Source organism: Kogia breviceps, chromosome 4 (genome assembly GCF_026419965.1).
Source record: "Kogia breviceps isolate mKogBre1 chromosome 4, mKogBre1 haplotype 1, whole genome shotgun sequence".
NCBI classification, from domain to species: Eukaryota; Metazoa; Chordata; class Mammalia; order Artiodactyla; family Physeteridae; genus Kogia; species Kogia breviceps.
In genome coordinates, this window is record NC_081313.1 from 56,022,883 (window position 1) to 56,044,646 (window position 21,764).

Genomic DNA, 21,764 nt, shown 5'->3' on the forward strand with positions numbered 1-21,764 from the left:
CGACAGTAAGAGCCAGTATGATAGAAAGCATGTCTGTTTTTGTCACAATACTAGAGACAAAATAAATAATTTTCAGTTAACTCACAGACAGACTGATAAACTGAACCAACCTGACTCTGAATGATGACTAATCGTTTTCTTTACGTGCTCCCATGTCTGTCCTTTAATAATTATTTTCTAGAACATCACCCGTGGTCAATGTGAAAGACACCATCACTGTGTGGAGACCATCTCAGATTTCTCCAGCCTGACTCTTCCTTTCTAGTATCATGCTTAGAAGGTCCAGACATATGTAACCTGTCTAACCACAACCAGGGCTAATGCAGAACAGCATTCTTTCAATAAGGCAATCTAAGCAAGGCTAATACCAGGTATGAGTAAAGTTACCTTGGAACGAACTGGGGCTGAGCAGGCCATTTGTATAAGCCCCTCTTAGAACAATGGGTTGCTTTAGCTTTTTAAATTCCAGGCTCCAGCATCTCTGATGTGGTCCAGGTGATATCAAATAAAGGCTGTATTCATTCTTCTGGGGAAAGTGTTTTTAAAATAATTTCTTTACCAAACATGAGGCAAGGGGAGGGTGGATTCTGGGAACTGATGCCACTTGACTGAATGTGGTTCTTTGGCTTAGGCAGTCACCAGATATCTTCTTTACCCACAGACTTTGTTGCAGAACTGACTTTAAATTAGTGACTGGAAGGGACCAGGGTAGCCATTCATTGCAGTAGGCATTTCCATCCCACTCAGAGTACCAGGAAATGTGGTTAGGAACAAAGAATAAGAATGTTCTTGATGCTTAGTCTGAGTATGAAGAAGAGAGGGGAATTTGTGTTTCTTGGCATCAAATGTGACCCAGGGCTGCTGCTGAAATGTCCAGTGGAGACTGCTTCCCAGAAACAACTTATAGACCAGAACAGAGCTTGAAGCAATGGAAATGGAAGCTTGGAGCAGGCAGGAGACTTCCTCAAGGTCAACAGAGTGACATACTTTAGTGGCCATGGAAATGTACCACTCAGATCTCCTGCTATGGGGGATTGATATTCTCAGCTGCTGCCCCTCTGGACCTACCATGACACTCATGTTAAGGCCATGCTTACCCCCAGCTGCTCCTAGCCACCACAGCAAGGGCATTAAGGTGGGCTCATTCTGTGAGATGCAGAACTCCTTCAAGGAAAACTTTGTCTCAAGGACTCTCCATAGGCTTGAATCTTTCTTGAAACTTTGCTGTCGTCTGAGACCCTTCTTACCCAATCTTCCTTCCTTCCCCCCACCTCCCTCTACAGGTGTTAGACCTCTACTGTGGTCTGAAGGTGCTCCTTGCCTTTCAGGCTCTTTCCTCCAGGAAATCTCTTGCACATCTAATCCCATCTTGGCATCTGTTCCTTGGCAGATCCAGACTAATGTATGTAGCATTTCTTCGACCATTCAGCTGAGCATTGTTATTACTCCAAAAACAAAACAAATCATATGTAGAGATTAGCTGTCTTGATTGGGGTGAGAAGAAAGACCAAATGCATTTCTAATTCCTTAGACAAGCCAGGAGTGAGAGTGTCTTCTTCCCCCTGTCCCCCGCCTTGCCCTCTTTGGCCAACCATAAAATACTTGTGTCTCCTATAACTTGTTTATAAGATAAGGACATAACACCGTATTATGAGTTAATATATTTATTAGCCATTTGGCATGTTGAAAGGGAAAAAAAAAAGATCATCACCAGTGCTGATGCTGGAACCTCCCTACTCTGGAATGTAGCACATTCTCTCAACTCTCCAAAGATGCCATAGATACCTAGGGGCTGGGAGCTGTCCATAGGGAGAGACAAAGGAGTGCGTTTTACTAGACTTAAAGGTTTCCCCACTTGCTCTGTCTCAGCTATGTTCACTTATTCATCTGTCCAATGTAAGCTCCATGAGCTTAGGGCCTGTATTTATATTTCTCTTCTCTGCTTCCATATCCCAATTTCTTTTCAAGTTGCTGGCACATAGATGTGCTCAATAAATGTTTGCCAAATAAACAAACCCTTGCGTCCCACGGCCCTTTCTTTTGTCCTGGGTGATATTTCCTGCTAGCCTATGGAAGTTGGGTGGGTAAGGATAGGGAGCAGAGGGCATCAAGTATTTTTACCTTTCAGTTTCCCATAACTGAGAAGTAAATAACCAATAGCTGCTCGTCGTTGAGTCTCTCTATGACAGTTTGTATGGTTCTTCTTTTTTTAAAAATAAATCCTGAATTGTCTTTGAGTAGCAGAAGATAACATTGAAGTCTCTACATGAAGGTTGTGAAGGAGTTGTCAAGATAAGTAAAAATAATCTCAGGGCTTCCCTGGTGGCTCAGTGGTTGAGAGCCCGCCTGCCGATGCGGGGGACGCGGGTTTGTGCCCCGGTCCGGGAGGATCCCACATGCCACTGAGTGGCTGGACCCCTGAGCCATGGCCGCTGGGCCTGCGCGTTCGGAGCCTGTGCTCCGCGGGGGGGGCCCACGTGAGAGGCCCGCGTACCGCAAAAAAAAAAAAACAACCAAAATCAGTGCGTAAAAACAACTGCAGTAGCTTCATTTCTCTCTTTTTTTTTTTTTTGCGGTACGCGGGCCTCTCCCTGTCGTGGCCTCTCCCGTTGCGGAGCACAGGCTCCGGACGCGCAGGCCCAGCGGCCATGGCTCACGGGCCCAGTTGCTCCGCGGCATGTGGGATCTTCCCGGACCGGGGCTCGAAGCCGTGTCCCCTGCATCGGCAGGCGGACTCTCAACCATTGCGCCACCAGGGAAGCCCTCATTTCTCTTTTTAAAAATGAAACTGAGCATCTTATTTGGGGCTGTTTTTTATTTGCCTTAGATATTGCAGGTAAACATTCTGAATGATGGAAGAAAAGTTGCAATAATATTATAATTCATTTTCAGTTTTTGTGTATTAACTCAGTCATACCTTCAGTGAAACACAGTTTACAAGATTGTATCCATTTGTTTGTGAGCACATTATGAATAACAGAGATGCTTTATTAATTTGATAATTACTAGCTGTTATTTGGCTGGAGAGAACCAATTAAGTAAGAAGAATTTAACTCTCTCTCTCTCTCTCTCTCTCTCTCTCTCTCTTTTTCTCAGAGAGAAAGACAGAAGCTGACCAAGCTTGGGGGAGCATAAAAGAATTAAAATAACCATACTGTATTAGAACTGGCAGAAGACTTTGAAATGATCTGGTCCAGGACTCTTAACCTAGAAGCCATGAATACCTAGGGAATCAGTGAGTTGGCTTCATGGGAGGTAGGTCTATCTACCCTTTAAGTTACATGCAAAATGTTATGGGAAGGTACATAAGCATATTTTTCTGGAGTGAGAATCCATAACTTCAAAAGATCAAGAAATCAATGTGCTGTAGAAGTGATGGATGAAAACAATTATGCTGGGACCTTGACAATGCTGTTAGGTGGTCCTGGAGATGCAGAACAGTTCAGTTGCCCTACCTGAGGATGAGATGGACTCAGTGGCTCCCTGAGCCCTCAGAGGCAGGATTACAAGGTGTAATCAGATCAGAGAAAGGAGCAATGGATTGTTCCTGATAAACTCAGTTGTCTGTGAGTATTCCCATGTCCTCCTAGGCTTTATTATCCCAGAACATGATGGTCCTATCATCCTGAAGGGTCAGCGCTACTGGGAGCACATGTTAGGCAAAGAAGAATAAGAGGTCAAAGACAAGGAGAATTGTGGTTCCCTGGACAGAAGCAGAAAAATGATCAAATGTTGGTTTGGAAGGGTAGTCAAGGGTTTGGCTTTCAACATATGACATTCGAGGAGTGGACAGAGCATCCAGGTTCAGGTGTCCCAAAAGCAGCTGGAAAGAGAAATAAAGTTGAAGGCTCCCTGTTACTATAGCAAGATTCCTTCCCCAGGAGTTTTTCCTTCCTTTGGGGTTCTCCTGAATCAACCCCAAAGCCACCATTGCACTCAGCCCCAAGACTATTCTGCATCCTCCTTCCTTCCTTTACCTTCAATAGTGTGCTGAGCTGGCTTGTACCAGATGATGAGAGTTGACTGTTAGCCTTTCCCAGCTTTGCCTTCAGTAACTTCATATTGATAGCTTGAAGCTGACCATGGTGGAGTATTACATCATAGTATTACATGAGCAAATGTTGCAAGTCAGGGACACCCCCTCCCCCACCATGGGTTGTTAAACATTTACCAGAATTTACCAATTACTGCCTAAGGGTGAAATAGTGATAGAGAGTGTGTGAGGCTTTAAATAGGAGGTCAGGGAAGACTTCCATGTTAATGAGGCATTTGGGAAAAGACTAGAAAGGCGTGTAAAAATAAATCATGTAGATATCTGAGGCATGAGCATTCTTGTCACAGGAAACAGCAAATACAAAGCACCTGATGCAGGATTGTGCTTGGAGTTCATGGTGCAGCAAAAAAGGGTAGTGTGGCTGTAGCAGAGTGAGTGAAGCAGAGAGTCATAGGGGATGAGATCAGAGATGGAGGAGGGCGTGAGAGGCAAATCATGAAAGACCTTTTAGATGATTATAAAGAACTTCCCTTTCGCTTTGAGAAAAGTGGTGAGCCATTGGAGGATATAAAGCAGTAAAGTGACATAAGTATAACTTAGATTTTTACAGGTTTACTCCTTTTAAAATGAATGCTTTGTAGAGATAGACTGCCAAGGGCCCATATGGGTCAAGGCATCTATAGAAAGACCAATTAAGAGGCTATTGCAACAATCCAGATGAAACATGATGGTGACTAGGACTAGAGGGCTGGTGGTGGAGGGGTAAGAAGTGGTTGATATTCTGGAAATGAATGTGATAGAATTGCTATTAGCAGTCAGCTTTCAGCTTGATACAGACGGACCTTCCTCATAGAGATTGTATAATCTCCTGTGAAGTACCAAGCTTTCTGGGCCTGGAGATAATCAGGAAGAAACATGATAGCTACCCATCAGAGATATTGTAGAAGAGTTTCCTATGCTGGGAGGAGCTTATACTAACTGACCTCTAATATTCTACAATGGCATAGGGGCTTAGTTACACAAGAAAATGTTTCTGTTCTAATGTGACAACTGACTTAAGGCTAAGGGAGCAAATAGAGTCGGATATATCTATTAAATGGCTTCATTTCTATTGATAGTTTTTCTTAGATTAATGTAACATGATATGACATATGATACATATAAAATATATATTAAATTATATTATATATTTATATTGTATATAATATATTATATGTAATATATAATATTATATATAACATAATATATTAGTACTTCTTGAAGGGGGCTTAATATAATTGTGTGTATGTGTGTGTATATATATAAATATATACTTACATATATACATACATATACATATGTGTATATACACACATACATACACACGCATGCGCATACACACACATATACACACATACATACTTGACATAGGCATTTCACCTCAAAGGGTTTGAAGGTAATGGGTGGGGTTAGTTTGGAGCATGTTGCTCTCCGTGGTGCTGAAACACCGAGGTTCAGGGATAGTGTTCTCTCAACTGGATGTCTCATCCTCCACGGAGGTGAGGCTACTGGGCTTGTGCAATCACATGAGGTACAGATGGGGTGGTTTGGGGAGGTTTGAGAACACATAAAAAGAAGGTGTCTTAGAATTCAGGGTATAACAGCAGGAAAGAATTTTAAGAAGTATCTAGTCCAACACCTTAATTTGGCAACTTAGGAAACACAAACAGAGAGTAAGCCCATTGGTCCTAAGTAGCAGAGATCCAGGACTCACTGTAATCTGGGATAGGATAAAATAAGAGAGGGCTAGTTAGTCCTGTGGATTGTTCTTAACACTTCTGGTGGAGATTTCTACCAGTTGAATTCTCTCTTATCATGTGACCCCATTCACCATCCAATTGAAAAAGCATCCTCAGAAATGTGAATTTATGAATGACTTTTCCTGTGCAATGAGTTTACATCTGGCAACCCCAATCTGGACTTTGTATCTGTAAGTGTAAAGGAGCTGCTGGTTGGTGTCACCCCAACTTCCTGGGCTTCTGCAAATGACCACGACTTTTTATTAATTTTCCAAGCTTCTAATTGGTCTGAATTGATTTCTGAAAGACTCAAAGAGCTTGGTATGCATTTTCATGTTATTTTTGTCCTGTGTGGCTGATTTTATGCTCATTGAGGCTATAGATCTGCCATTTGAATAAATTAATGTGGTTGAAGGATAGGGAAAAGAACAGAGGGGTAAAGCACCCAGTGAACAGCCATGCAGACTTGCAGTGAAGTAAGAGCTCCTGCCATAATCTATTAATTTTTTACAAAAGAAGCGAAAGGACTAGAGTCTGCTGAGATGGGTAATCACACTGATTAAGCTGGTGGGAGTTTCCTTGCCTGAATTATCTAGATAAACACAGACGTAACTGAAAGATTTATATATCTGAGGAAGCTACATTTAATCTTCACTTTAAAACTTTGTTCAGTTCTAATTAAGTGTGTGTTATTTAACTGGGCTGACATTAATAACTACTGAACTAGTGAATTGCAGAATGGCATTGACTCCTGATCTGTAAATAGAACAAAGCCATCTGTGGCAGTGGAGAGCATAGAAGTTCCTGTTTCACCCTCCCAGAGGCTCATTGTAACCTTGGGTCGCAGATGGAGGTGGCTCAGCTGCCCTGAGCACCAGCTTCATCTGGCCTCAGGGCCCCAGAGCCAAGAGCAGGTGTGGGCCACTTGCCTAGTCTCCCCAGGGGCTAGGAAGAGTGGCTCTGAGAACCACGCTGCAAACAAAAGCCAGGAAGAGGACTTTCCTAGCTGTTTCTGCCCGAGCCAGAAAGCAGGGCTCAGAGGGGAGGGGGAAATCAGCCTTATCCAAGCACCCCCTACCTGCCTGTGTCCAAGAGCACTTCAGATTCAGAAGGTGCTTTTACCAAAGTGTCTGTCTCCAAGCCTGAGTCCCGAGGTTCTCACCAATATGCTATTTAAAGTCTGCACAGGCGTCAGCTGAGACAAGAGAGGGTGTGTCTAAAGAACTGTCTGGATGGCTTGTCTTTCCCCACATCCCTCACTCCCAAAACCAACTCACTCAACTTGTGTGAAAAGGGTCTTCCTCTAAATAAACACGTTTACCTTTGCCACTTGCCTTTCTTCCATACTAGAAAATCTTTTATTTTTCTTTTCTCAATTTCCTTTTCTACTTGAGTGAATGTATTATTTCCTTATGTTTGTAAGAAAATTAGCAAATGAAGAAAATGTCCTGTCAAGGACAGGGAGCAACATCTTTCATTTTGCAATCTGAAAAGGAGCTTGTGAGCTGTGGTTTGCCCTTGAGAACTGTCTGGCTGCAGAGGGTTAGAATGCAGCTAATGGTGGACCCCTGTCCAGATCTTCAGATTTCCATGGCTCAGGGTGTTTCTAACAGCAGAGAGGTTTGCATGGGGTTGGGGGAGGGGCCGAGGGACTTAATAAATTGTTGTAGATGGAGGAGGCTCGGGAAGGGCTGAGCCATATTCCTATGAGAGCCTCAGGAGGCCGGGGTTCCAGACCTGATCCTGCATTGCAGGCTGAAGCTGGCTTATTGCTGGTAATTAAGGCAGGATCTACAGTTTCTGGGCATGCCCAGTGGGGGAGGGCTGGATGTCTGGCCTTGGATGAGCTGCAGGAAAGCGAGTGTCTGCTCCACTGCACTTGCTGCCCCACTACTCCCAGCAGGGCCTGTTGCTGAGCAGTTTTCAGCTCTAGGAGTCTTTGCAAACCTGCTCTTCAAGGATGGAGGACTGTCTTTTCCAAGAAAACCAAGGCAGAATAGAAATAGTCTTTATTGAGAGTTTACTATAGGTTAGATATTGTGCTAAGCACATTTAATTCTCAAAACATCTCAGTGAGGGAATTTTAAATTGATGATGATGGTAAAAGATTAAATAATTTATTCCAGGCCTAACAGTTAGCACAGAATGCAAATTCAGTTCATTGGATCCTGAGTTTGTGCTTTCAAGGCCTATGCTATTTTGTAGAGGTTGCAAGCTGGTAGCCTATGAAGCTGGATCTGCTCTTCAATGGTCCCGACATTACTTTACAGTATGGAAATGTCTAATAAAATTCAGGCTTTCTGATTTTCTTAAAAAAAATAAAAAGATCTGCCAACAATGGCCCAATTTTTTGCGTGGCAGTAATGAATTGGGGCTGAGTAAATGCCGCCCCTTTTAGAGAGGGAATCTCCAATTTCCCTGGAGATATTGTTTTCATTTACACCTAACTCCTAGCCCATTTCAATCATTTATGGAACTTGGCCTGACCCTTGTTAGCATTTTGAGATTGTGACACTGCCTCCCATAATGCAGGCTAGAATAAAACATCAGCTAAGAGGAAGAGCTGGAATAGAGGAAGGAGGTGGTGAGGCCCCATTACCTGAGCAAGCATCCTTGCACTCAGCTACACACTCAGAGAGCAAAAGCTCATGACTGAGGCCAGTTGGTCCCTAGTCTCATTTTCACGCTCACAGATAAGCAGAGAAAAGCTGGTTCAGGGTAGGGGAGAGACGCACAGAAATCTCAAGAAGCACTGTAGTCTGAGACAAGCAACTTTCCTTGTCTGCTTTTAACAGATTGCTTTTCATAAAGCTTTGCCATAGCTCTGCTTTATCACCCCCGTGTGAGCTTCCAGCTGGACAGAAGCCGAAAGCTAAAAGCCTGAAAACTTGCAGAGAAGGAGGGCATTTGGCTGCCATTACAGCTGTATGGCCACACCAGCCTGCCTGCTTCTGGGTAATCAGGTGGGAAATTTCATCTGAGTCTAGAATTTCCTGCTGTATCAGTCTTCCCCGGGCTCCTGCAGAGTTCAGACTCATGTATCCACACCAGCAATCCCACCCTTTAAGAGGCTGAGGTGTCTTTTGGAGAGGAGAGTATAATTAAAATTAAATGATTTATTGGTTTTCTTTAACCAGGAGAATCAGCCACACTGGTCAAGGCAAGAACCATCATGAGGTGGTTCAATGTTGTGGCCCAGCTTTTGAAGTCCTTGGAGTGAGCCGAGAATGACCTCACATCTAATACCTCTAGAAAAACACTGTGATCTCCAAGCTGAGGCCGTTAAGACCCCAGAGGGCTTTGTCTTAGAATGTGTCTTCTCTGCCTGAGTGACAACTAAGCTTGGATGACTGACAATGAGGGTGACTAGGCTTCTCCCTAAGGACTTGTAGGGCAGCTGGTATTTTCCCACTTTCACAGGCCAGGAGATTCTGGCCCTATACGCATGTGCTCTAGTCTCTTTCTCCCAGACCAGCTCTTCCAAGATCCTTTACTAAGAAGTGTCAGTGAAGCCTGTTCTTCCCTAAACCTAACTAAACCTCAGAGGTTCCCCACGTTAGGGATGAATTAGGATGACTTCAGTCCTGAGCGGAGGCAATGTAGCAGAGTAGAGTGTAGACTTATACATCCCTGGCTTTAGGTCCCAGCTCTGCCGCTTGCTAGCTGCGTTAGCTTACTAGTCACCTAACCTCTCTGAGCTATGGTTTCCTCATTCAAGGAATGCATAATGACCTTATCTCCCAGCTTTGGAATGAAAACCCTTTGAAAGAATGCAGCATATGAAAGAGATTACTACTATAGGAAGTGTTTAATAAATGGTCTTGCCTGCTCTGTCCCCTGCCCATCTCTCTAATCGTGTCTCCTCCCATCTCCCTCTCTCACTCTCTCACTCTCAGTGACGCTTCTTCTTCTTCTTCTTTTTTTTTTTTTTTTTTTTTTTTTTGCGGTACGCAGGCCTCTCACTGTTGTGGCCTCTCCTGTTGCGGAGCACAGGCTCCGGACACGCAGGCGCAGCAGCCATGGCTGACGGGCCTAGCCGCTCCGCGGCATGTGGGATCTTCCCGGACCGGGGCACGAACCCGTGTCCCCTGAATCGGCAGGCGGACTCTCAACCACTGCGCCACCAGGGAAGCCCTGTGACGCTTCTTCTGATAGGAACATTCTTTCCATCCTTCACGCCACACTTGCCGATCTCCCTTTTCCTCCACCCTCAGATCACTGCCTTCCCTGGCCTTCCAGGCTGGATCAGGTCCCCCGGCTGAACTCTTTTCAAGGACCTTGTACTTTCCCTTCAGGGCCCTTACTGCTATTTGTGAGAAATGCTACTATCTGTCTCTCCCACTATGTTTAGAACTGAGTAAGAGCAAGGTTCAACTCTTTTGCCCACTCTTGTATCCTAAGTACCTGGCACATAGTAGGCCCTCAATTAATACTTGTTGAATGATTGATCAATGATAAAACTCAGCTTGAAGTTTCTTTCAATTATACAATAAATGGACAGTTAACAGTCGTGTTAAGAGAACGTTATAAGCACATTCAAAAATTAACTCAAAATGGATCAGAGATCTAAACGTAAGAGTTAAAACTAGGAAACTCTTAGGAGAAAACATAAGTGTAAATCTTCATGACTTTGAATTTGGCAATGGAGTCTTACAATGTGACATCAAAAGTACACATGACAAAAGAAAAAAATAGATAAATTGGGTGTCATCAAAATTTAAAATGTTTGTATTTCAAAGGACACTATCAAGAAAGTGAAAAGATAACCCACGTGATGGGGAAAACACAAATCATACATCTGACAAGGTACTTGTATATAGAATGTATAAAGAACTTACAACTCAATAATAAAAAGATATATAACCCAATTAAAAAATGGGCAAAGGATTTGAACAGACATTTCTCCAAAGAAAATACGCAAATGGCCATCAAGCACACGAAAAGATGCTCAACGTCATTAGCCATCAGAAAAACGTAAAAACTGCAGTGAGGTACTTCTTTACACTCACTAGGATGGTAGAATCAAAAAGTCAGATAATAGCAATTGTTGACAAGGATATGGAGAAATCAGAACTCTTATACACAGCTAGTGGGAGTGTAAAATGGGGTAGCCACTTTGAAAATAGTCTAACAGTTCCTCAAAAGGTTAAACATAGAGATACTATTTGACCAGCAATTCCACTCCTGGCTGTATACTCAAGAGAAATGAAAACATGTGCCTACACAAAGACTTGCATGTAAATGTTCATAGCAGCATTATCCATAATAGCCAAAAAGTGAAAGTAATCCAAATGTGGCTCTTTCTCACAAGGAGTTATCAGACCAGTAGGGAAGACAAGCATATATGAAACAATAAGCAATACCAGGTGGGCCAGAATCAGATGCTACTTTGAGAGTTAAGAGCTGCAGTCCTGGGAAGGCACATAGCCTGGGAAGGTGGGAAATCTTGCAGAGGAGATATTTTAAACTCCAAGTACAGAAATCACATCCTGTGACACTTGGTGATGGCACTACTTATTTTCTAGTACCATTGTCTGATTTTTCACATAGTTCAGTCAGGTCTGCCCAGCTAGATTGACTGTTTCATCTTTGTTTCCCTCCCAACTGCCAAGCACAGAGCCTGAACCCCAACTGGGGGTGATTGGATTTTGGGATGAGGATGGAGCCAGACTCAGGATTTAGAGCTTCCTGTCTGAACTGACCTGTCTCTTCTAATCATGCCTGTGTCACTAAGGGCTTCCTTTTTGCATTTGTTAGCCTACCCTGTAGCCAGGGAGGGCAGAAGAGCATGCTAATGTTACTGTCTGGGGAAGTAACTGGAGAACAGGAAGAGCAGGGAAGCAGTCTTACTTCAAGGTCACCCAGAGGGCAAGCACCTGGCTGATCAGGGATTAGCATAGATGCTGCTGTCCTGCTAAGCCCACAGAGCTAGTTTGTTTATCTGTTTCTAAGATAGGTTTATAGTCATTTAAGGGAGAAAAAATCAGTCTGAACCTATCTTTATTTTAGGACTAAAATAATGTGTTGGGGGGTGAAGAGAGGAGGGTACAAATTACCTCTTTAAGAAGAAAAAAAAAACACATGCAAATAATAAAGTTACCAGAAAAGTGTTGTTGATCCTCAATATACCTGAGCCCCTCTGACATCTACATCCTGAGACGGGGAAGATTAGCTCAAGGCAGCCTCAATGTTCCTTTGGCAAGTTTGTTCTATTTAATATATCATTTAATGTATTGGTTCATTTAGGCCATGACTCATTGCTTCTCTAAATTCTATTTTTAGCTATTGCTTTCTCAGTTGGATTTTTCCACATATCAGATGTTCAGCTATGTGTCTAAGGGGACAGTACCTGCCTTGGGGCTGAAAAACTGACCATAGAGTTTTATTATTTGTAAACTGTGGAAGGTTCTGGTAAAAATGTTTTTCATCTTCCCTAAAACTTGTTAAGACTGAAGCGTCACCCTATAGGGAGTATGTGATGAAATGCAAAGTGTTTTAAGTATGTTATAAGGTATAATTCTGAGACACCCAGAGGAGGATGGTGGCTATGTACCTGCACATTACTGTCTAATACTTGAACGTCTGACTCCTGACCCCCTCCTTAGAAAGGAATCTGGTAGCAACACGAACAGAGAAAATCCATGACATGTGCTGATATGGCAGAGGAGTGAGGTTGAGAGAAGCAGCGGCTTTGAAGGATGGAGAGTGGCCAGGAGAATGGACCTGGAGAAGGGCAATCAGGCCCTGAGAAGGCAGTGTAGGAACATGAACCAAGACAGAAGGAATCTCAGGATAAACAGATTATGATGGAGACTAACCAAGATGGTGGACCACGTGGCTGCTAAGAAACGACCCTTTGTTAACCTTCATTTTTTTTCCTGAGTTTATTACTGATGCATGCATATATTTATAGGTAAAAGCATAGAAAAGTTTTGGAATGATACACACCCAACTGATAACAAATTCTGGAGAGGAAAAAATGAAATGGGGGTTGGGAGAAGTGGAATGATTGCCTCTTACTCTAAATACCTCTAAGTTGTTAGATTTCTTTTTAGTAGAAAAAATGTATTCATATATTCCTCTGTAACTAAAGAAAAAAATAAAAGACAACGGGGAGAGAGTATAAGACTATATACGTCCACTGTTAAAAAATAAAATTAGACTCATGGAACAAGGAGAAAAGAAAAACCAACCTCACTAGGGGAGCATTTCTCGCCCAAGCCCAGAACCGTGCATTTGCAGTCCAGGCAGAAAGTCTACACTAGTAGAGAAAAGGCATGTCACACCAACAGGACTGGGGACAAGTGGCCAGAATCAAGCTAAGGTCTGAGCAGACAAAACCATTGGCCAAGTCAGGAAGAAGGTCACAGATCGGGGAGTAGAGGGAACTGCACCAGCAAGAGGGACTTGGAGGCCTTGCTACTAGAGTCAGACATTCATCCTCAGTCCTCTTTTCATTATGTGCCTGTAAATGATGTCATCAGCAAGAGGTCAGGCATGACAGCTGGATCTTGCCCAGACTGGAAGCTGGGGTTACACACAGAGTTAACACTACCACACAGATAGCTTACCCTAGGTCTCTGGTAGATGTGGGGCGTGGAGGGAGCTTCTAAAAAGAGGGGTCAGTGGTCTTACAGATCTGTCACAGATAAGGGAAGAGAGGCTTACAGTTGACACCAGAGTGCCTTAGAGTCTAGAAGAGCCTAGAAGCAATAATGAGGATTCTATGGGCTTTGGAACACTCCTTCATTGTATGGACTGTCCGTGCATTACAGGGAGTTGAGGCACTCCGGCCTTCTTTCACGAAAGGTGCTGTGGTCAGGAGATGACTGAAAACACCACCGCACATCCAAACGGCTCTGTGGCCTCAGTACACACCCTTGTTTAGGAAGCACCGGATCCAATGCCTGACTAAAGGCACAGCAGGAGGTTGTAACGCCCCCATTCTCCTGCTGCAGGGAAGTTGAACTGTGGCTTCAACGTGACTGTGTCCAGGCCACAGAGAATGGGGTAGACTGGAGGAGTTCTAAGTAACAAGAGAAGTAGGAGAAAGGCATGAAAGCAAGAGGCACAGTTGGTAGAGGGGAAACACCCTCCACTCTATCCTCTGAGGGAGAGAGCTAAATGCCTCCTACTCTGAGCAGGGGTGGAGCCACAGCAGAGACCCAGCTTCGGGCCACCAGTTATGAAACAAGACATCCATGTGGGTCCTTTGGCCTTCAGGACTTTAGCTTTGGATTTCATGCATTTTTGGAGGAGGATGAAGACAGCCAGTTGTTGGGTCTGCTGTGAACATTTAAAGAAATGTGCTCTTAATCTATCACAGCATTAAGCACCTCTTGAGGTAGAGCCTGTCACATCAATAAGACGTGAAACTCCTCTCTCTCAGCATATCTCCATATTTAACCATTTGGCAGGGAAAGAAAACTTTCATGTTTATGTAGGATATAGATAGTAATCATCCAATAAACCTCGGTTCTATTTTTAGACCCTCGCTCTAGGCTTCTGGATACTGGACAACAATGCAGTGTTTGCAGTGTTAAATCAAGAAATCAGTTTCTCATTTTAAGTGGAAAAATGCACTGTGTTTCTGGGTTTGCTCATATCCCCTTTCCCAAGTTAATTGCTTGGGAATACATATGCATGCCTTTCCCCCCCTTAATGCTGTCCTACACAAAACTGCTCAAAGAGCAAATCCTCAACTAAAAACGCTGTTTAAAAAAATTTCTGATGGGCTTCCCTGGTGGCGCAGTGGTTGAGAATCCACTTGCTAACGCAGGGGACGCGGGTTCGAGCCCTGGTCTGGGAGGATACCACATGCCGCGGAGCAACTGGGCCCATGAGCCACAACTACTGAGCCTTCGTGTCTGGAGCCTGTGCTCCGCAGCAAGAGAGGCCGCGACAGTGAGAGGCTCGTGCACCGCGATGAAGAGTGGCTCCCGCTAGCCACAGCTGGAGAAAGCCCTCGCGCAGAAACGAAGACCCAACACAGCCAAAAATAAATAAATTAATTAACTCCTACCCCCAACATCTTAAAAAAAAAATTGTGAGACATAAAACAATAAAGCTTAACATGGCAGATTGCAAATGCAGGGCCTTGAAAAATTCCAGAGATGCTCCAGCCCTTGGAGGCTTCCGGTCTAATTAGAAGGAATCCCCACCTTCTTCTGTTCCTGTGCAGAGAAGCGGAGGCAAGTCAGCAAGACCGTTTGAGAAGATAGTATTTTCTCCATCTTTTGGGATCCCCATCGGCTCTGCATGTAGCCCTACAGTATCAGCTCAGAGAGCAAAGATAGTAGCAGCCGTAGCGGCACACATTTTGTGAACGGTAACCCTGTGCTGGGCAGTACACTACATGCTTTATAGGCATTAGCTAATCTAATCATCACCACGCTTGGTGAGGCGGGTACTATCCATTTTACAGATGAGCAAATTGAGACACCAGTAGAGAAGTGGTAGAACAACATATAGAGGTCTCCAAAATGCCCACCTTCCATCAGTTTCTGGCTGTAAGAGAACAAAGGCAAGAGAACTTTCTGTAGGATTCCAGGGCAAGAGGAGGGGCCAGAGATAAATGCAGGGCCTGGGTCATATTCTGATGCTGTGGGCCCCCACTGTGACTTCCAAGGCAGGATCAGTACTCTACCAAAGGCAGGTTGCATTGCAATTTTTGTTGTTGCTGTGATTGAGGGTCACATAAGCTGTCCCAAGTGGGGGCGGGAAAGGACTGGTCCCCTCGGCCTGTCCCCTCTTTTCTTTGCTTATTCAGCATCTTCCCCCTCATGTTGGGAGCAGCTGGGGTTAGTGAGGTGGAACCCAAGCAGATCAATACCACGTGCGCTTAAGGATGTTGTTAGCAGAGTACTAATGCTTGTCACGGATACATCTGGGATGTCAACCGTGCTGTAGAGGTTAAGTAGACTTTGTCTAGTGTCAGGAGGTTCATCCTACTGGAACATGGAACATTCTTCTGCCTCGCTCACCCATAGCTTTAAAGAAGGTAAAGGATGTGCTATTTAAATACTTGTAATAATACTTTGTATGTGGTGTTTGCATAAATCATAAAAATCCCATCTATCAATACATACATAAAACATACATATGTGACACACACACACTCACTCTTAAAAACTGCATGCAGTTTTCACTGTGCTGTAAGGTACTCAGATGCTAAATTTTTTTGCAAAATGAAAAATACAGTGGTAATGTACTTACCTGTTTTGCATTACTTGTTTTGTTTTTTTGGTCATCTTTTTTTTAAATGAAGGGATGGCACTTTTGCAATGAATAATAACTTATGCAAACTTGAATTCCTTTCCTGATGTGGCTGCCACCTCCCCATGCAGGAGGGCCCTTCCTGGTGGCAAGCAGAGGTGCAGGTCTGTTCCACAAATGCCAGCTTCCCTCCAAACGGTGCCTCCCTTCTCTAAATGGTGTTGGGAGCCATGGTTCTCAGCTCAAGCTTCAAATGTTCTGTAGCCCTTTAAGAGCTGTGAAGAAAACAAGGAGACAAGCTCAGTAAAGTGGAGGAAGGAAGTACTACATTTTTCCTTTTTGCTAGAATATTTCCAGGAATGATTCTCCTCAAAATTAGGGATGTTTCACCGAATTTGGCTAACTGAGGCCATTCATACAAAAATAATAGCTATATAATAGGCCGTGGATTCTGTCTCTCCTAAAGGACATTGCATTTTCAAGAAAATTCCTGCACAAATACAAATGCACAGAGAGATATTTTGTCAGATGTCAGGCCACACAGATAAAACTGCCCCATGTGTCATTTTTCTTACCAACACTCCTAATAGGGAAAGAGGAATCTTAAGTTCCTGTTACCAAAGGCATCCCTGGGCCCTGAAACACAATGCCAGAAAAAAGAAAAGAAAAGAAAAGAAAGTCCTTTTAAGCCAACAAATAATGATGGATCCCCAACCATTTGGAAAGATGGAACTAACTACCTGGCTCCCCCAGTACTAGAGACCTTTTATCCAAAGTCCCCCATAAGCTGGAAAGCTGCAGTCAGGGGGATTGTACAGATATTGACCCTTAAAAGGAGCCCACAGATCTGAATTCCTTGATGAGCTATTCAACAAAAAGTGCCGTATAAAGCCGAAGTGCTGAAGCAGCCCTGTGCAAGGCAGGAACAAGTGGGTAGAACTCATGCCAGTGTGAAATATTTATTTATGCAGCTGTTATCCTTCTGGAGCATAGCTGACCAGAGGTGGACTAGGACCTGTTTATTTTGTTATATTGGCCTTGTGCTGTATTAATTTAAAGCAGCTTGTAAAAGAAACTACAGGACCCTTTAGGCCGCTTTAAACCGGCTATGCATATAAATATTTAGGGGCAATAACAATGCAGACAATGCAGTAATATGTTTCTAACTACATGTGAAAGTGCTTGGTACACAATGAAAGACTAATAATAACATATAAGATAATATATATACTAATATAAGATATAATAAAATAAATAATGTATAATGTATATAACTTGAAAGATGTAATCAGAAAGAATAATAATGAGATATTATTCTCAGGGCTTCCCTGGTGGTGCAGTGGTTGAGAGTCCGCCTGCCGATGCAGGGGATGTGGGTTCGTGCCCCGGTCCGGGAAGATCCCACATGCCTCGGAGCGGCTGGGCCCGTGAGCCATGGCCGCTGAGGCTGCGCGTCCGGAGCCTGTGCTCCGCAACGGGAGAGGCCACAACAGTGAGAGGCCCGCGTACTACAAAAAAAAAAAGAAAGATATTATTCTCTACATTGCTGCTATTTACAAATGAAAGGGACTGTGACATACGGGAGATTATCAGGCTCAACCTTGTGAGAGAGATTGGGGTTGGAAGGAATTCTGAAATAGATACACTCGTCCTAGGCAAGAGAAAGGTAAAGAAAGCCCTCCACCTGGATGATTCTGACTTCATCTGGATTGTTTGAGGTGATTCAGACAGTCTAGGGAACTCACAAAGCAAGTTAACCCTGTTGGAGCTGAACAGCTTGTCTTTTATCATCCAGGCAGCTCAGATCCCTGTAATATTTACCGCACACCGTGTTTCTGTGCTCTGCACTGCCTGCGGGACATCACCCGCATCGGCTCCAGGAGAGGTGGAGCGCTCAGAACACAAAGTAGTTGTGGAAGAGCCGCTGAACTTAAAACTACTACCAAGTTGTCTTAAGGACCTTTAAAAGTCCAGACACATCCTTCTCCTTGCTGGTCTAGTGCCTGAGGACACGAGGACAAGAAGCCCATCCTCTGCCATGTCATTGCGTTCCATCTTCACTTTTCTCAGGGGAAGAAACTTACAGCCTAGGCAACTGAGAGCAGCAATCTCCTGCCTTGAAGTGCCCTTTAAGAAATTATTTAACTGACATCCACCCGTGTTCTCATTACAGGAACAGCTCTCTCCGCTGTTGTTATGGAAGGGCAACAAAAGAGGATCCCTGCCTCAGACAAGTGAAGGCCACTGTGCCTCGGGGAAGGGAAGCAAGTCATCAAACCACACGGAAAGGTGAAGTGTAGTTTGCGTTTATGTGTTTTCCTATAACCGTTTTTTTCTAAATCAAGATGATTTATTCATATTGTTTTCATTGAATGTAATAGATTTTTTAGCCCATCTTCACCTCCACGTGACCTTGGGTTTTACGGTGTGATGACTGTGTTGATTACCATTGCGTTGGATACAAATCAAGTCTAGAATAACCTGGATGACATGGCAGGGAGCTGCTGATAAACAGGGAAGCTCCGGTTATTAGATGGGGGATGACGGGGACTCGCACAGGAGTTATGGCCTGCATGTGGGGACAATCTTCCCAAGAACCGGTGGGACGGGATGAGAGAAGCACAGCCATGCTCTTGCCGACTTTTCCATGTGGTTTCCAGGCCTGCACTAGGGAAAACGAAGTGTGATCCTGTCCCTGATCTAACTGGGCTGCTCCCAAGGCAAGGCCGCTTGAAACTTTGCACTTGCTTCTTCCCCAACCTCCTCATGTTAATAATAGCTCCCAATTTTTGAGCATTTTCTCCGTGCCATGCAGTATCTATGTGTTTTATAGGCATTGATTATCTCATACTCACAACTACCCTGTGAGGTGGACTATTTTTATCTCCCTTTTACAAATGAGGAGTCTGAGGTGTAGAGATTAGATAATCTGCTCGAGAAGTGGCTGGGATACAAATGGAGGTTTGATGCTCACGTGAAGCAGAATATTGGAGCTTTTCTTTCTTTTCCTTCTTTAACATTCTTTTCCTCCCCCAAGGCCCTTGCCTTGCTCTTCAACCCTCTCAGCTTCAACTTTCCAGAGCTGGTGCTTAAACTCTTACTGAAAGAAATGACAAACAACTAAGTGCCTTGCACTTCAATTTCGAGGTTTGTGTCAACATCTGGGGGTCAGATGTCTTCCTAGCAGCTGATGCTGGGGTGTTGGGAAGAGGAGGCAGGACTTTTTGTTTATTGCCCAACAAAGGCATCGTGTTTGAACTCCTGAGCAATGCTGAGATGCATTGAAAGAAAGGGACACTTAGAAGAGCCCGAGGTCTGAGGGCGCCTCTTGAAAGAGCAACTACCTCTGAGGAGTTTTCAGACGTCAGCCAGAGAACCCATTTTTTCCCATAAGCATAGAACTTTGAGTACACATGTTAGCTGTGGCTTCTAAGTGCCTATTTTCATCACTGTCCAGTTACTGGTGCACAGAAATGTCTTTTATTTTCCAGCGACACTGTCATCTTTTGCAATGTATTTTGGGTAGATAAGATTCTGTGAGAACAAAACGTCACCGCCACATCCACTAAACAGAATAGGAGCAATTAGAAAGCTCTTCGATTTATTCTCAAGCAGACCATTTTCTTAACTAATACAGATGGTTGCCGTCCTTTTTTGGTGGGACTTTTCAATATTAAAGATCTCAGATTTTTCAAAAAGAGTTCGTAGTTTGCATCTGCAGCGTAGAGATTTACATCTTGGAACTATTCTGCTTAGCATCAGGGCTATGTGAGCTGCTGCAATTATGTGTCCTCCTGTCCTGTCTCCTCCAGGGGACAAAGATTTCTGCCCAGAAGGGTTGACCAGCCACATTCACAGGTTCAGGTCCTATTAACTCCTCAGCCCCTACTGGAGGAAGTCACAGAGCAACTTCCTGAAGGCTGCTCTTCTCCCTGCCATCCCTGGGGCAGTGGGGGACTGCCAATCATGATAGCAGTTCACAAAGATGATTTGGGATCTGGCTGGACTTCTCTTGCCAGTACCTTAGAGTAGCTACCTGAGAAGCCTGCAGTCACCCTCTTCCCCTCTCCAGGGAATAATGAATGAATGATCCAGAAAACAAAGGTCCTCTCTTCAAGGATCAAGACACTGCATGCCCTAGTTTCTCTTCCTGATAATTTTGCTATCAGAGAGAAACCTCTCAAAGATCGTATTTGTAAGCGGAAATCAAGATGGAACACTGCCCCATGGTCTGTTTTTCTAAGTGAAGGCACAGAAAACATGGAGAAGCATCTGACTTTGAAGCCCAGAGACCAGATATGAATTATAGCATAAGAAATGTAGGTGCTCTGTAGGTGATGATTAATTAATTTAACTTTCAAATAGGTAATATAGTCACATGGGTCAAAACTCAAAAATGTATATAGCAAAAATTCCCCACTTCTCTGTGCCTTAGCCATTGGGTTTTCTCCTCTCTTGTGTATCTTTCCAGAGGTATTCTCTGCATAGACACGCATCCCTCGGTATCCATGGGGGACTGGTTCCAGGACCCCCAAGAATACCAAAATCCATGGATGCTCAAGGACCTTATACAAAATGGCATAGTATTTGCATATAACCTACGCACATCCTCCTGTATACTTTAAATCACCTTTAGATTGTTTATAACACCTAATACAATGTAAATGCTTTGCAAATAGTTGCCCGTGCATGGCAAATTCAAATTTTGCTTTTTGCAAATTTCTGGAATTTTTTTTCAAGTGTTTTCAATCTGATGTTAGTTGAATCTACAGATGTGGAACCCACGGATACAGAGGGCCAACTGTACAAGCAAGACATGTATATATCTAGCTATGTTTCCCCCCAAATAATAATAACCTGTTGTATTCAGCACCTTGGTGTTTTTCTTTTACAATGTATTTTAAAGATCTTTCAATATTAGTACATAAAGAGCCTTCTCTTTTTCATGGTCACACAGTATTCCACGAAGTGAATGTACTATTTTTTTTTTGTACTGTCCCCTAATGTTGACCAATAATTTCCTGTGTTTTGGCCATTAAAATCTGGACTAGTCACTGAGAGCATTGAAAATCTGCCTACTTAGAGGTATTTAAAAATAAGTTCGGGTCTTCCCTGGTGGTCCAGTGGTTAAGAGTCCTCCTTTCCAATGCTGGGGACGTGGGTTCAAGCCCTGGTCAGGGAACGAAGATCCCACATGCCACGGGGCAGCTAAGCCTGCGTGCCACGACTACTGAGCCCGGCAACTACTGAGCCTGCGCGCTCTGGAGACCATGTGCCACAACTAGAGAGATGCCTGCACACCGCAACGAAGAGCCCGTGCGCTGCAGTGAAAGATCCCTCGTGCTGCAGCAAAGATCCTGCGTGCTGCAACTAAGACCCAACCCAGCCAAATAAATAATAAATAAATAAATTTTTTAAAAATGAGGTAAGTTCTTATCACACAGCAATTTGAATAATGCCCATGAGACAGTTCCTTTTGAATAGTGTCAGCTGAGGATTCCTGAGAACTTGGACTCCCGAATCCTCCATAGCATGCCATAAGGCACTGGGTGGTTGCTAAGGAGGATTCACCCACTTTTACAGCATTTTAAAAAATGAAAGTGAAACATTAATAAATAATTTTGATAAAAACTTACATAAATGTCCATGTGTGCTTAAATGAGGGTTATTCTAACATTTGCTTTTAAACCACTATAATTACAATATTAAAATAGAAAATATTTGACATCTGCTCTGTTCTTGCCATTGCACTTAACTGGGGTAACACTCCCTTTGCC

At 43.7% G+C, this 21,764-nt stretch overlaps 1 protein-coding gene across 1 annotated transcript in view; it reads left to right on the forward strand.

The window, feature by feature from the left end:
- The window catches only part of MAP1B (microtubule associated protein 1B), a 234,430-nt gene that overhangs the window by 90,870 nt on the left and 121,796 nt on the right, over positions 1 to 21,764 (forward strand). Inside the window, exons 5-6 of the mRNA XM_067031113.1 lie at positions 3,097 to 3,255; positions 18,161 to 18,276. The gene's annotated coding sequence lies outside the window, so the exon portion shown is untranslated. The remainder of the gene's footprint in view (positions 1 to 3,096; positions 3,256 to 18,160; positions 18,277 to 21,764) is intronic.